The sequence below is a fragment of the Cibotium barometz genome, chromosome 1, assembly GCF_041138505.1.
Source record: "Cibotium barometz isolate CiBa-2024 chromosome 1, ASM4113850v1, whole genome shotgun sequence".
Lineage (NCBI taxonomy): Eukaryota > Viridiplantae > Streptophyta > Polypodiopsida > Cyatheales > Cibotiaceae > Cibotium > Cibotium barometz.
The window spans coordinates 55,730,186-55,742,605 of NC_141046.1; the positions used below are offsets into that span (position 1 = coordinate 55,730,186).

Consider the following 12,420-nt stretch of genomic DNA (forward strand, 5'->3'; position numbering starts at 1 on the left):
TGCAGTAGAGTTTTGTGAGTTTTTTGTGTGTTTATGAAACTGGTATGATTGTTGTCACAAGGCATGCAAAGAACTTTATAAAATTACAACATTAGACAGTTTCAACAACAAATCCATTGCGAAGGTTCCTTGAACCTTTCAAAGGCATTCCATTGCAGAAGACCCCCTCCTCTTTTATGTGTAAAATGAGGCATTTTATACCTTTGGAACCTTTCCCACCAAGAATGATTTGTGAAAGCACACAATATTTGTGGCCGCAACAATACACCTCACTACTGTTGCTTGCTTATGAAAAAAAAAACCATGTGCTCTTTCACACAAATCTTTTAATGCTGTAGTAAGCAATGGGGTGAAATTAAAAAAGCATTGATTTCAGACGCAGCTCGTCAACTACATAAACTGTTTGAAGGGGGATGATAGCCCCATGGCATGCATATGAGGGAGGTCCATGAAATGAAGTTAACATTACTAAAGAACAAGGAGGCCAAAAGGGCAGGATGATAGGGCACCATAGCCATAAATGTTGAAAGATTAAGAAATCACCCAACACGGGAGAGTTTGAAACATAACATTATCTTAATCATCTCAAGGATAGGAAGTCCGATGGCAAATGAGCATGAGAATTTCTGACATACAACAAAATGAGGAGGCTGAAGGCCATGGAAGACTTGCCCACTAATCTTACAGAATAAAACAGGTTATGAATGCAGACAAGACTTGGGATAGGGTCTACACAGGTTTTTGTCTAATGAACATGTTCAAAAAAGCTTCAGCTGCATGATACACGCATCCTTCAAATGTAGTTTGATGGTAAAAGCATGTCTAGGAAAGCTCTCAGTGGGATTTTGAGAACTGGCATGCTTCCAATGTAGCTTGAAGAGACTCCGCTAGAAGATAGGTTTAAGTGGAACATCACATCCATTGCAGGTTCCCAGAGTGAAGCCCTTGGCTAGGAGGGTAGCGCTAGGCATGGCTCTCCTCAGAAAGCGTGAAGAAGAGGACTCAGCATGCTGGAGTCTCCCATCTCAAAGAGCAGTCAGACGAGGACAAAGAAAGAGATCACTCACACGGGATTATTACATTATTGAATCACTGATCAGTCTAGGAGGGCCAGCCCTTTTAATGCAATTTAAGCACATGAGAATATTGCTCACAGTAGAAACTATTTACAACAAACTTGCAAGGTTCTTATTTTTACCCATAAAATTATTTTCTCAAGTTCAAAAAGCCTACAAATTTTAATGCAGTTTAGGTACAATTTAGTTTTAAACTGTGCAATTTTTAAAGGTAAAGTTTTAGAAAGTTGTAGTTAACATTGCAATGCACTCCAATCAAATTTAATTTCAGTGCTTTATATCGTACATTTTTTCTCTTCTTTTTTTCAATAAAGCATTGTTGTAAATGATGCAAATGGCTCCATCTATTGTATTGAAATATTTTCTCTCTATGTAACAACACTTGGCCATGTGATATGGACAACTTTTATTTGCACCACTTGTCTATAATTGATTGGCCAATCAAAATTGGCTACAAGATAAAGAAATATGTCTCTTTTTCTCCAAGTAAAGCTTTCTAGGGGGTAAGAAAATTTTGGATATTAATGAGTCTTTTCTAGAATTGAAGCGCTTGGATAAGGATAAATGTTATGGCTTTACAATGAGACACAGAGAATAGCTCCATGCTTATCAACCAAACCGTCCCTTTTCACAAAATCACAAGCTTGGCAGGTTGTCATTTCCTATCTTGGGGCTTGATGAGCTTTATGCTTCTGTACAGGGATCATTGTTGCCCCATCCTTTACCCATGCGCTTGTTTTCATTAACAGCTTGATTCGAGCTGATCATGGTAATTAGCGACTGTGGTGCAAGAAGCTTTAAGGTTGATGAGAAGTGCGCCAAGTAGACAGCCGAGTGGAGCACCCGCTTTCACTCTTCAACAAACTCATGATTCTATCTTGTAAGGCTCAATAACCTGAAGTGCAGACTCAACTTGCCCAAAAAAGGTAGACTCTACTCTCAAAATCTGTGTTCGCAAGATGAGTCTTTAATCCAAATCGTTTGTGAGATAATTTAAATTTGTCTCTGTGTCTCCAAGTGAAGCTTCCTAACCTGACAGACCTTTGGATTCTAATTGGTGCTTGTTAGACTTTAAGAGTTGAAAAAGTCATTAATTATGCTTCTTAACAAGGCATTCGCAACTGGGTACATGGACCCTTTCAGTAAGGAAGGTCAAATTTAAGCTAATCTTTTGCCGGATGAATGATTAGACTCTGGGTCTTTCCATAATTACGCTTTGGGTCTTTCAATTGTGGATGGGTATTCGTTGATCAGAGGATTTTTGCTAATGATGCTTGCTTCTACGGAGTATAGCATGGTTATAATTGTATAGATAGCTGTTTCTCTGGGTCCCCTCATGCGGCTTTCATCACTTTCCTAGAAAAGAAAAAAAAATCTCTTAAAATCAACACTCGCAAGCATTACAATTCAGTGTTTATTAACCATCATAAAAATAAGCAATGCGTTGCAACACTGTTAAAATTTACAAAATGGATTACAGGTGAATTCCCCCAATCTACCCAAGATTTTGGGTTTCTAATTAGAACCACTGTACCAAAGGTCCCAAAATTCAGCTTAAGAGAAGTATGAAACACACAAATGGAATACCCGCCCAAGGGTAGGATCTCTCGCTTGGTGTTCAAAGCCTTCTGCTCCACGAACCTACCTTGCTTAGCCCACCACTCAATCCACCAATGGGAATATTGTGCCTCCTCACTCCCTCACCTCCACACCAAAAAAAGATGACCCTAGCACCACAAACACATGCACCTCAATCAACCATACTCCTCACACAAGAATACTTGCACATACTTGCACATACCAAATGAATCACAAGGTACAAGATCCTCCCAGGCAGCACCCTTCTCCATTTACCTTTTGGGGAGCCTTCATTCCGGGAAGAGAAGGAGACATCATAACATCTAGAGGGGAAAAGAGTGGGGGGTATTCCTCATCAAAAGAAAGGAGATTACAATCTAGAGAATCCGTTGGAGAAGCCAAACACCTCAAGTAAGAGTGTGAAATGAAGAGAGCAACTTCAAAGTGGGTGCATGCATGCACCAGGCTAAAAGGTGGCAAGAAATGGTCAAAGGAACTCAGTGGTCACCTAAGAAGTCAATCGGTGGTCCATGTTGGAGAAGGCAGCGGTTTGATGCCAAAGAAGTCGATGATGCACAATTGTCATTTGATAACTGCCCATGGATAGAGCAGTTGTCATGGATAGGGAAATTGTTATTTATTGTGATAACATGAGTAGCATACAGTTGGCCAGTATCTCAGTGTATCATGTTAGGATGAAGCACGTTGAGGTGTGTATTATCATTTTATGAAGAAAAGGCTTTAATAGGTGATGTAGATTTGGTTTATGTCAGCACAGACTTGGAGTACAAGGTATAGCGTACATCTTCACGAAGGCATTAAGTATAGAGAACTTTGCAGGTTCAGAAGCTTACTTGGAGTACAAGGTATAGCGTTAAGCTTGAGAGGGAGTGTTAACATATCAAGCACTAGTGTGAATATGGATGACACCTTTGCACTTACGCCACTTGCATCATTGGTGAGGTCATGGTTGATATACCGCCAAGTTTGCAAGCTATATAGCAAAGTGGTTACTAGAGTTTGCAGGCTGTTATGGTAGAGTTATAATGCCTATTCATATAGTTGCGTTAGTATATACTCTTATATTTATGTTGTATTTGTAGAGTTATAATGCCTATTCATATAGTTGCGTTAGTATATACTCTTATATTTATGTTGTATTTGTAGAGAAGTGAAGATGATAGAAGAAAATTTACCCTTATTGCATTGATAGCACTTGTTATTAGTGTCAACCTCTTCTTGGTATTATTGTTATGATTGTTGATGGTATTATTCTTGGACTTGTCGAACAAATGGTCTAGAAAAGAATCCAGGCCTCCATGATGCTCCAATCCTTTGGAATACCATTTTTCCTCTCGCAATTCATGAATAGAGAGATATTAGAGCTAAGAGAATGAGAATGGAACATGTTGACCTCCACTCTAATAGTAGATTATTTTAATTCAACTATGAATTTCCTCTTCTACTCCTTCTCATGGACTGTCCTTATGGCCTGAAGCTCTAGGATTGTTTGCCAAAGTTTATCGACATAAGAAGAGACATTATCTTTTTATAACTAACAAAGCATTTCCCACTACTATCTAGCTCTAGATTTGTACCCGAGCAAGCCTTTGGAAAGCTCACTAAGTCTTGGGTTTCTACTCTTCTTAGTAACATTCCACCATAGAGCACTACTCTTCACCGAATGATTTACTAGAGCACTTGATCTTATCTCTTTTGGGAAATTGCTCTCCTAAAAAATAATCATTAAGCTGGCAGTGGCTAAGCCATGAAAGTACAACTACATCCTTCCTCCCATCATAATTTTGGAAAAAGAAAGTTTTACAGCTAATTTTACTATCCTTTTCAAGCACGTGTGCCTGAAGTGTCGCTTTGACAATTCTTCTAAGGTTGTGATCTTCTTTGGAATCTAATGCTTCTAAACTGGCATGTCTTCTAATCCTTTTTCTACGGGTAAGAGGGTGCTCTAATTCTCTCATTAACTCTCTCTATTTGGCTACTTGTAGATTAGCGCATTAAGTTGGTCTTGAACAATAGATGGTCACAAATATTATTTGCAATAATAGAAAGAATTAAAGAGAGAGAGAGAGAGAGAGAGAGAGAGAGAGAGAGAGAGAGAGAGAGAGTGGGTGGGTGGGTGGTTACGGATTCTTTGCCATAATAGCAAGAATTTAAGAGACAAAAAATAGAGAATTTGAAGTGTGGAAAAAGATTACAAAAATAGAGAAATTGAAGTGCACAGAGAGAGAGAGAGAGAGAGAGAGAGAGAGAGAGAGAGAGAGAGAGAGAGAGAGAGAGAGAAGCTCCTTCACTGTTCCCATTATCTCAGCCCATCAAGGCCATGTTGACAATGAGATCAGATGCACTTCTCTGCTCCTCTAGTCTTCTTAATCTGCATGGTCTATCCGTTGACTGAAGCTACTATGCCCACTTTAAAGGTGGCTTTCTGTATGGTGTAGCAGCAAGCTGGTGTGGTGTGTGTGAGAGTCTTCGTCCTTTGAAAACTACTCCTTTACGAGAAAATATGGCTGGTGGATTGGACTCATGGTGGGTTATTTCTCTGATTGATGATAGAGTGGATAGACCTATCCCCTCCACTGATGAGTATGGCTACTCCACAAACACCACATCTCGATTATCTTCTTCACCTCTGGATCATAGAGTCGATAAGCCTTTGACTCTTGACCATATCCAAGAGAAAGATACACTTCTTACTTTTGATCTCAAGCTTCTTTTTAGATGCATCTGGTATATGCACATAACATTCACACAACCAGATGTTTTGAAATGAGACAATGAAGATTTCTTACCAGAGTAGGCCTCTTGTGGTGTGATACCCTTAGCTTGGGCGCTTTTCTGTAGCTCCGATTGAGGATATAAACTGATGTGCTTACTACTTGAACCCAGAAAGTGTCTTGAAAACCTTTCCCTTTTAGCATGCATCGAGCCATCTCCACGCCTGTCCCATTACGGCATCCTACCACACCGTTTTGCTGAGGTGATGAGCAATTGTGAGTTGGCAATTGATGCCATTCTCCTTTGCAGTAGCTATTAAATTCTATTGAAAGGAGATCTATACATAATTGTTTCACCTTCTTTCCTATCTTATTCTTTATAATCTTATACCATTGTTTAAACTTGCCAAAAGCTTCAACCTTATCCCGAAGAAAATAAACCCACATCTTCCTACTATAGTCTTCAAATAGCATAAAGTAAGAAGATCCTCCCAATGCAGTAGTACAAAGATCAGCATGTACTAGCTCTAGAGGAGTCCTTGCTCTATTGTTACTGTCCTATGGAAATGCCTTATGTTGTTGCTTGCCCATCATACAAGCCTCACATGGTTCCTCCAATTCTAAAAATGCTAGCAAATTAGCTACTATTCTCTTTTTCTAAATCTCCTTTAACATCGCAAATTCGATGTGACCAAATTGATTGTGCCAACGCCTTCTCATGCTCCTATCTCTGCAGTCACATATAAGGACACTCATCTTATATAAATTATTGTGCCTTACTCCTTTGATGACTAAGTTACTAACAACATCTAGAATTCCTACTTCAGTTTTCTTGAAGCATACTTCAAGCCCACGATCTATCATCGTAGCAACAACTGATAGCAGATTCGTCTTGATTTGAGGTACATAGATCACGTCTGTGGGAACTTCTTCTCTTCACTTATAGCTGCTACAACAGATATGGTTCTAGACCCTTTGATTAGACATTTAACATTAATCCCAATAATATTACTAATGGGTTCATGTAGAGGCTTCCAAGAACTATACCAGCTCTTTTCACTGGTCATGTATCGAGATGCTTCACTATCCAAAATCCATGGATCATCAACAACTGGAGCCTGACCAGATGAGCATACCTCTTCAATGGTGCAACCCAAAGTTTGATCTTCGTCTTCACATTGTTAACTAACTCCTTTCCCTTCCATGAAGACTTCAGTGTTATTTTTCTCGTTAGCCTACTTCTTTCTGTAGTCTTTGACATTGTGACCCTTCTTCTCACAATGATAGTAACTTCATCGAAATTTCTTCTTTGGCTTCTTCTTCTTGTCATCAGAAGATGCCGCACCTTTTCTTTTAGCATTAGCCGAATAGGATCACCACTATCGTGGGTCTTCAACCGCATCTTCTTCTCAAGCAACATAGCACTAAATTCTTCAAATGATAGAGATGGTACTCTAACCTGAGTGTTTAATGCCATAACTAAGCCATTGTACTTTTGTGGAAGAATCCGAATACCCTCTGGACTAGTTCCTCACCAGCCTTTGTAGTCCCCACAACATCTTTTTGATCCTGTAAATTTTTTATCCGTGTGATAAATGCTTCAACAGCTTCTCCTTCAAAAAAACTTCTCAACAGCAAGCTGATTCTCCACGTTTTAAATCTTGGTCTAATTCTAAGTCTCATAATAATTTCTCAATATGGTCCAGGCCTCCGATGACTTAATTATGTGTTAAATCAAAGTAAGAATAGAATCACTTACGCTGGTGACGATGGCACCAAGTGCATCAACATTGTGCTTCTTCCATGCCTGAAGTGTAGCATCTTATTGGAGTCAAGTGTTCCCATTGGTTCTGCATCCGTTTCTAGAACAATTTCGTCAAGCTCATAAGAGTCTAAAATGACGTTAATTTTGAATTTCTAGAGAACGTAGTTTGTCCCATCATCAAGCTTACCTTCTATGAAAGCTAGTGGACAAATGCACAATACTAATGTATAAGAGCAACAATCGAGGTAGAATCTATCACTCCTAGTATTCTATGGAAAGAAAGACTAGACTTTATACACTGTTTTTTCTAAAAGCACCTAAAGCTCTGAAATGATATAAGAATATAGCACATGGAAAAGATAAATATCAAAATAAAGTGCAATAGGCAATGCAATAGATAATAGAGAATTTAAAATTATGATACCTTAGCTTATGTGATAACTATGTCTATATATAGTGATGTAGGTAGCATGGTAGATGTATATATAATAACGCGAGACATAGACATGGTCATTTACACCGCCTTCAAAATGCAGTTAACCGATACCGCCCAATAATAATGAACTTATACTATCTGGAAAAGAGCTCCTGCCACACCGAACTCCCACTAGAGAGACCGCCCGTTGGTCTTCTTGGGACACCCTAGCCAAGGCGCTACCCTAGGCCACAACTAACGCTTGCATCCTTGACCATCTCCTAACCATCAATGATCACAATAACGACTCCATCAATATCTAAACAGAGATTCCCACCAAAGACACGTGCACCAATGACTTCTCCTCATGGAAACCTTTACAAATGTACACTAAACATAAATATGAGATACATGCGTGCATTGAGTGTACATTAACAGAGTATTTAAAGAAAGTACATGTCTTCTAATCTTAGATTACTAAATGGTAGGTTATCTTTATAGATATAATCTCCATGAAATTATGCTTAATCTACAATCTTTATGGATAGTCTCTAAGAAATTATACTTAATCTATAATCCATAATTATAATCATTAGACTACCAAATATTAAGTTATCTTTATACTTAATCTATAATTGTAATCAAAATAAAAATAAGATTAAGATGATTCAAAAGATTAAAGATAACAAAGAATAAAAAGATACATAACTAGGGTTTTATAAATATGTTCAAAATTTTAAAAAAAATATCCAAAATATTTACCCTTTAATCAAGTAAGCTTCCATAAGAAAATTCAAGTAGTGAAAGTATGATATATCTCAAATAGTGAAAGAATGATATATTTCAAATGGTGAAACAATTATATATTTTAACTTCTATCAAGAAGCCTTTCTTTTATACTTCTTCATTGATGGTGGTGTTGTCTGAAGTATAAAGGAGAAACCATGAATTATTGGTCTTTCTTGATCATTGCCTACAAGTTTTGTTTCAAAAACATGCACATGAAGCCTTAAGGAGATGTCACATGCATTAGAATGTGGTGTACCCTATGAAGGACATGTGTAAACAATATTACATAGAAAGGCCATTGTAACGTGTTTGCATGGAGCATGCACATGATGAATCAAACAACACCTTGAGGCACATCCTCATGAGAATGAACAAACTAGGAGATGCTACCTAAATGAAACCATGTAATGATGACAAAACTACCAAGTTTTTAAGTTTGGTGAAATGTATGAGAGAATATTGATGTGACATTAGATCTACACATCATCTTTTATATTTTGCATTCTCATATCCAATAAAGCGAATACTCCACAAGAAGAGGGGGGTGGTTACATGGCGCATCTTTCATTCATTAACGTGATCTAGTGCCTTATTGATTTAAACTACTAATAGGATAATGCATCACCACCCAATCCACCTATTCCCAATGCTTTCTATTGTATGGATATGTTTTAAGAGCTTGCATGGTGTATCTTTCATTTATTAATGAGATCTAGTGCTTATTTGAAGGATTATAATTTAAACTACTAATTCCCAATGATCTAGTGTACATTTGCACATTGAGCTTATTTGAAGGATTATAATTTAGTGCTTATTTGAAGGATTATAATTTAAACTACTAATTCCCAATGATCTAGTGTACATTTGCACATTGAGCATTGCCTCCACATTGGGCCGCCTTCCAGCATGTAAAATCCCCTGAATACAGTCTTAGATGGTGGAAAACAGCTTTCAGGCAAATTGGGTCATTTCTGAGAGAGAAGAAGTGGATCTGTAGCTGATGGGAGAACATCCACACGAGCTGCAGCTTTCTTAGCCTGCATATTCATCAACACAAAGACAAGACAATCAAGTCTTGAACCAAACTCTTATCATTTTTAGGACAGGAAAATTACCTCTGTGCACCAGTCCGTGAAGTGAGTGAGAAAAACAAAAGCAACAAACTGAACAAAAGCACCAACAATCATCCCCAGCAAAAGACCCTGCATACACCATACAATCACATACAAATAGTGAAGGTAATGTAAAATGTATATATATATATGCCTTGTTGACTCAATGCTGAGGCCATTGGACAAATCCCCTACCAATATCTATCACAACAATCTAGTTTGAAGATGATAAAGATCACAATAGAGGCAAACCTTTCCCCCAAATTGGGCTGCAAATGCTACGAGACAAGACCCGCCGCGTAAAATGACCCTAAATTGATGTAAGCCCCAGCTTGTTGCCATCCTGCACCTCTGGCAACCCCTGCAATACCCCATCCACATTCAAAAAAATGTAGATTTTAATCTTGCAAGCCGAGCTTGCATTGTACCAGAAAGAACTGCTTGTAGGCTCTCAAATGTTGTCGAGACTGCGACGAAGGGGACGAGATCTGCTACTGTGTCGACAACCTCTTTCTCACTGCTATAAACTAAGCCCCATACATTCCGAACTGAGAGCAGTACACCTGCAACAAGCAATGCCTCGGACACTACAAGAAATAATGCAGCAGTAATTGCTGCTCGGGCTGCTTGTGGATGGCCAGCTCCAAGTTCATTTGACACCCTTGTGCTAAAAAAGCCATACAGAACAATCTTATTCAGAGCTTAAGTGACTGCATTAAATTGAGCAATAATGCACATCACTCAACATACCCAAATTAACTTAAATATATCCAAGACTAATATAGGTTTGAGAGTATCCATCCGCACACCTGGCAGCAGCACCCAGACCCATTGGCAACATGAAGATCAATGATTCTGTGCTCACACTGAGTGTTCACAAAGCAGAAGGGATAGTCAAAAACCAAGCTCGATACTGTGGATTGATTGTCTTTACGATTGAAAACGACAAACCATCTTTGTACAACTGAAGATGAGACCTCACCAGATTGAGATGGTTGCAGTTTGAAGCTCTGGATTGGACAGCAGTCCAGAAAGGATGACCAGAACTTCGTACGACCACCATTGCAAACTGAGAAGCCAAGCAGCCAGCTAAAGAGTGAGATAATTCCAAATAAGGATGCATGAATAGGAGACTGGATGCTGGGAGTCCATTCTTCCTTGAAAAACAGGGAGAGGCAGGAGTTGCAACCCATTTTCCAAGAGGAGAATGGACAACCAGCATCCATTCCCTGACAACATTGTCAGAGGTGGACCACTGGCTAATTATTCCCTAACAACTCAGATGCGAGGCAGCCAAATACAGATCGCATCTGCTAAATGGAATTCTGAGTTTGTTGCCATGTAGGAATCTGCTATGCATTCCCAATAATAATATGACTTGATTGCATGCTTCCCCGTCAACAAAGAACAATAAAAATGCTATTGCAACAAGCTTGAAATGTGCATACACATATCCCCACACACACACACACCATATCATTGCAGCCGATGGGATTGCCAGCTTGAAGAAGGCTTTCAAGTCATGCAACGCTTTCAGAGACAAAGGGGCATGACTTCGAGCACAACGGCGTGAGAGAGTGACATACAGAGCAAGAAGCACTACATTGATCCAATAGGAGATACTGTATGCAAGAGCAGCCCCTCTAAAGCCGAGGCCAGACTTGAAAACCATGAACCAGCAGCACATGACAAAGCGATGTCCCCAAAGAGATCAAGAGCAATGGGGTCACAAGACTTTGTGCTTGCAGAAACTTGACAAAGGGCTGTGACGTTGAGGAGGCGAACAAGGTGGGGATGAGCCACACTCCATAGACCCCTGCTTTGCTTGCAATTCGGGCATCCTGCCCCAGTGCAAGCAGTATGCTCTCGATATTGGCCCATACAAATGCTAAAGGTATGGAGGTTACATTGAGCACAAAGATTGCCCTTTGAAGGTAAATTCCTAACTTCTGATACTGTCCAGCTCCATAAGCTTGTCCACATAAAGTCTCCAAAGCACTACCCATTCCCAGCTGCCCCATTAAATCACACCATGTCAGTCCACATTCAAAGTGTATGTGAGTCATCTGATACATACATAACTGATGAAAGGGGATGTGATCACATACCACTACACTGAAGCCAGTAACCGAGGCAAAGGAGTTGGCTATGGAGGCGCCAGAGAGTTCGAGTTCGCCGAAGTGACCGACAAAAGTGATGGACACCATTTGCAGGCAGAAGCTGAGCAGATTGCCAACAATCAGAGGACCTGCCAAAGAACTCTGCATTCTGACCTCTTTCCAGCTGAGACATGGCTCCATATACTCAACCGTTGGCATCTCTTCATGCTGGAACGAAAACCAGGAGCTGCTATTAGACCCATCCTTTAAAACAGTCTCTTCATCAGGTAAAGATGAATATACGTTAGAGCAAACAGGGGAAACTCTTAGGATTCTGTTGGGCAATGTGAGATAGCATTAGCTAGCTAAGCTGCAGCATAATCCCATGGCCAAAATTTGAAGGATGTCTTGCCTGTCAAGGGCATTTTAGCGTATCAGAAAGAGCTTCAGCAAGATCCTGGAGGCGCATGCAATAGTGCTATCATTGCTGGTCACGGTGAATTTGATAGGGTTTCTGCAGCTTTTGTGACATAAAAAGTATGCGTATATACATTTCTATTATCTCTATCTTATATAAGGAAGACGTTTAGGTAAAATTTGAATTTGTAAGTCCTCCAAAAATGTGCAAAGTACCTGTTACCCACTAGTTGTAATTATGTTTATACGGATCATACTAAATGTTTTTCTATAATAATTAGTTTGGGAGTTTTTTGAGCCTTAGTGCATTACCAGGTCTTGAAAAAAAGGAATACCTCAGTGCAGATTCAGGTCTTGAAAAAGTATACCTCAGTGCAGATTCAGTTGTTTCTTCTACACATGACAGAATATTGTATGCAATTGAGTATTTGAAT

At 39.3% G+C, this 12,420-nt stretch overlaps 1 pseudogene across 1 annotated transcript; it reads right to left on the minus strand.

Annotated features, from left to right (window-relative positions):
• Positions 1–8,868: 8,868 nt before the first annotated feature.
• On the minus strand, positions 8,869–11,885 carry LOC147642199 (protein DETOXIFICATION 16-like; annotated as a pseudogene). The gene is made up of 8 exons (XR_015262277.1): positions 11,579–11,885; positions 10,943–11,482; positions 10,453–10,539; positions 10,280–10,336; positions 9,899–10,137; positions 9,723–9,831; positions 9,474–9,560; positions 8,869–9,395 (listed from the first exon to the last, which is right to left on the minus strand). The product of XR_015262277.1 is annotated as a protein DETOXIFICATION 16-like (transcript).
• Positions 11,886–12,420: the final 535 nt, after the last annotated feature.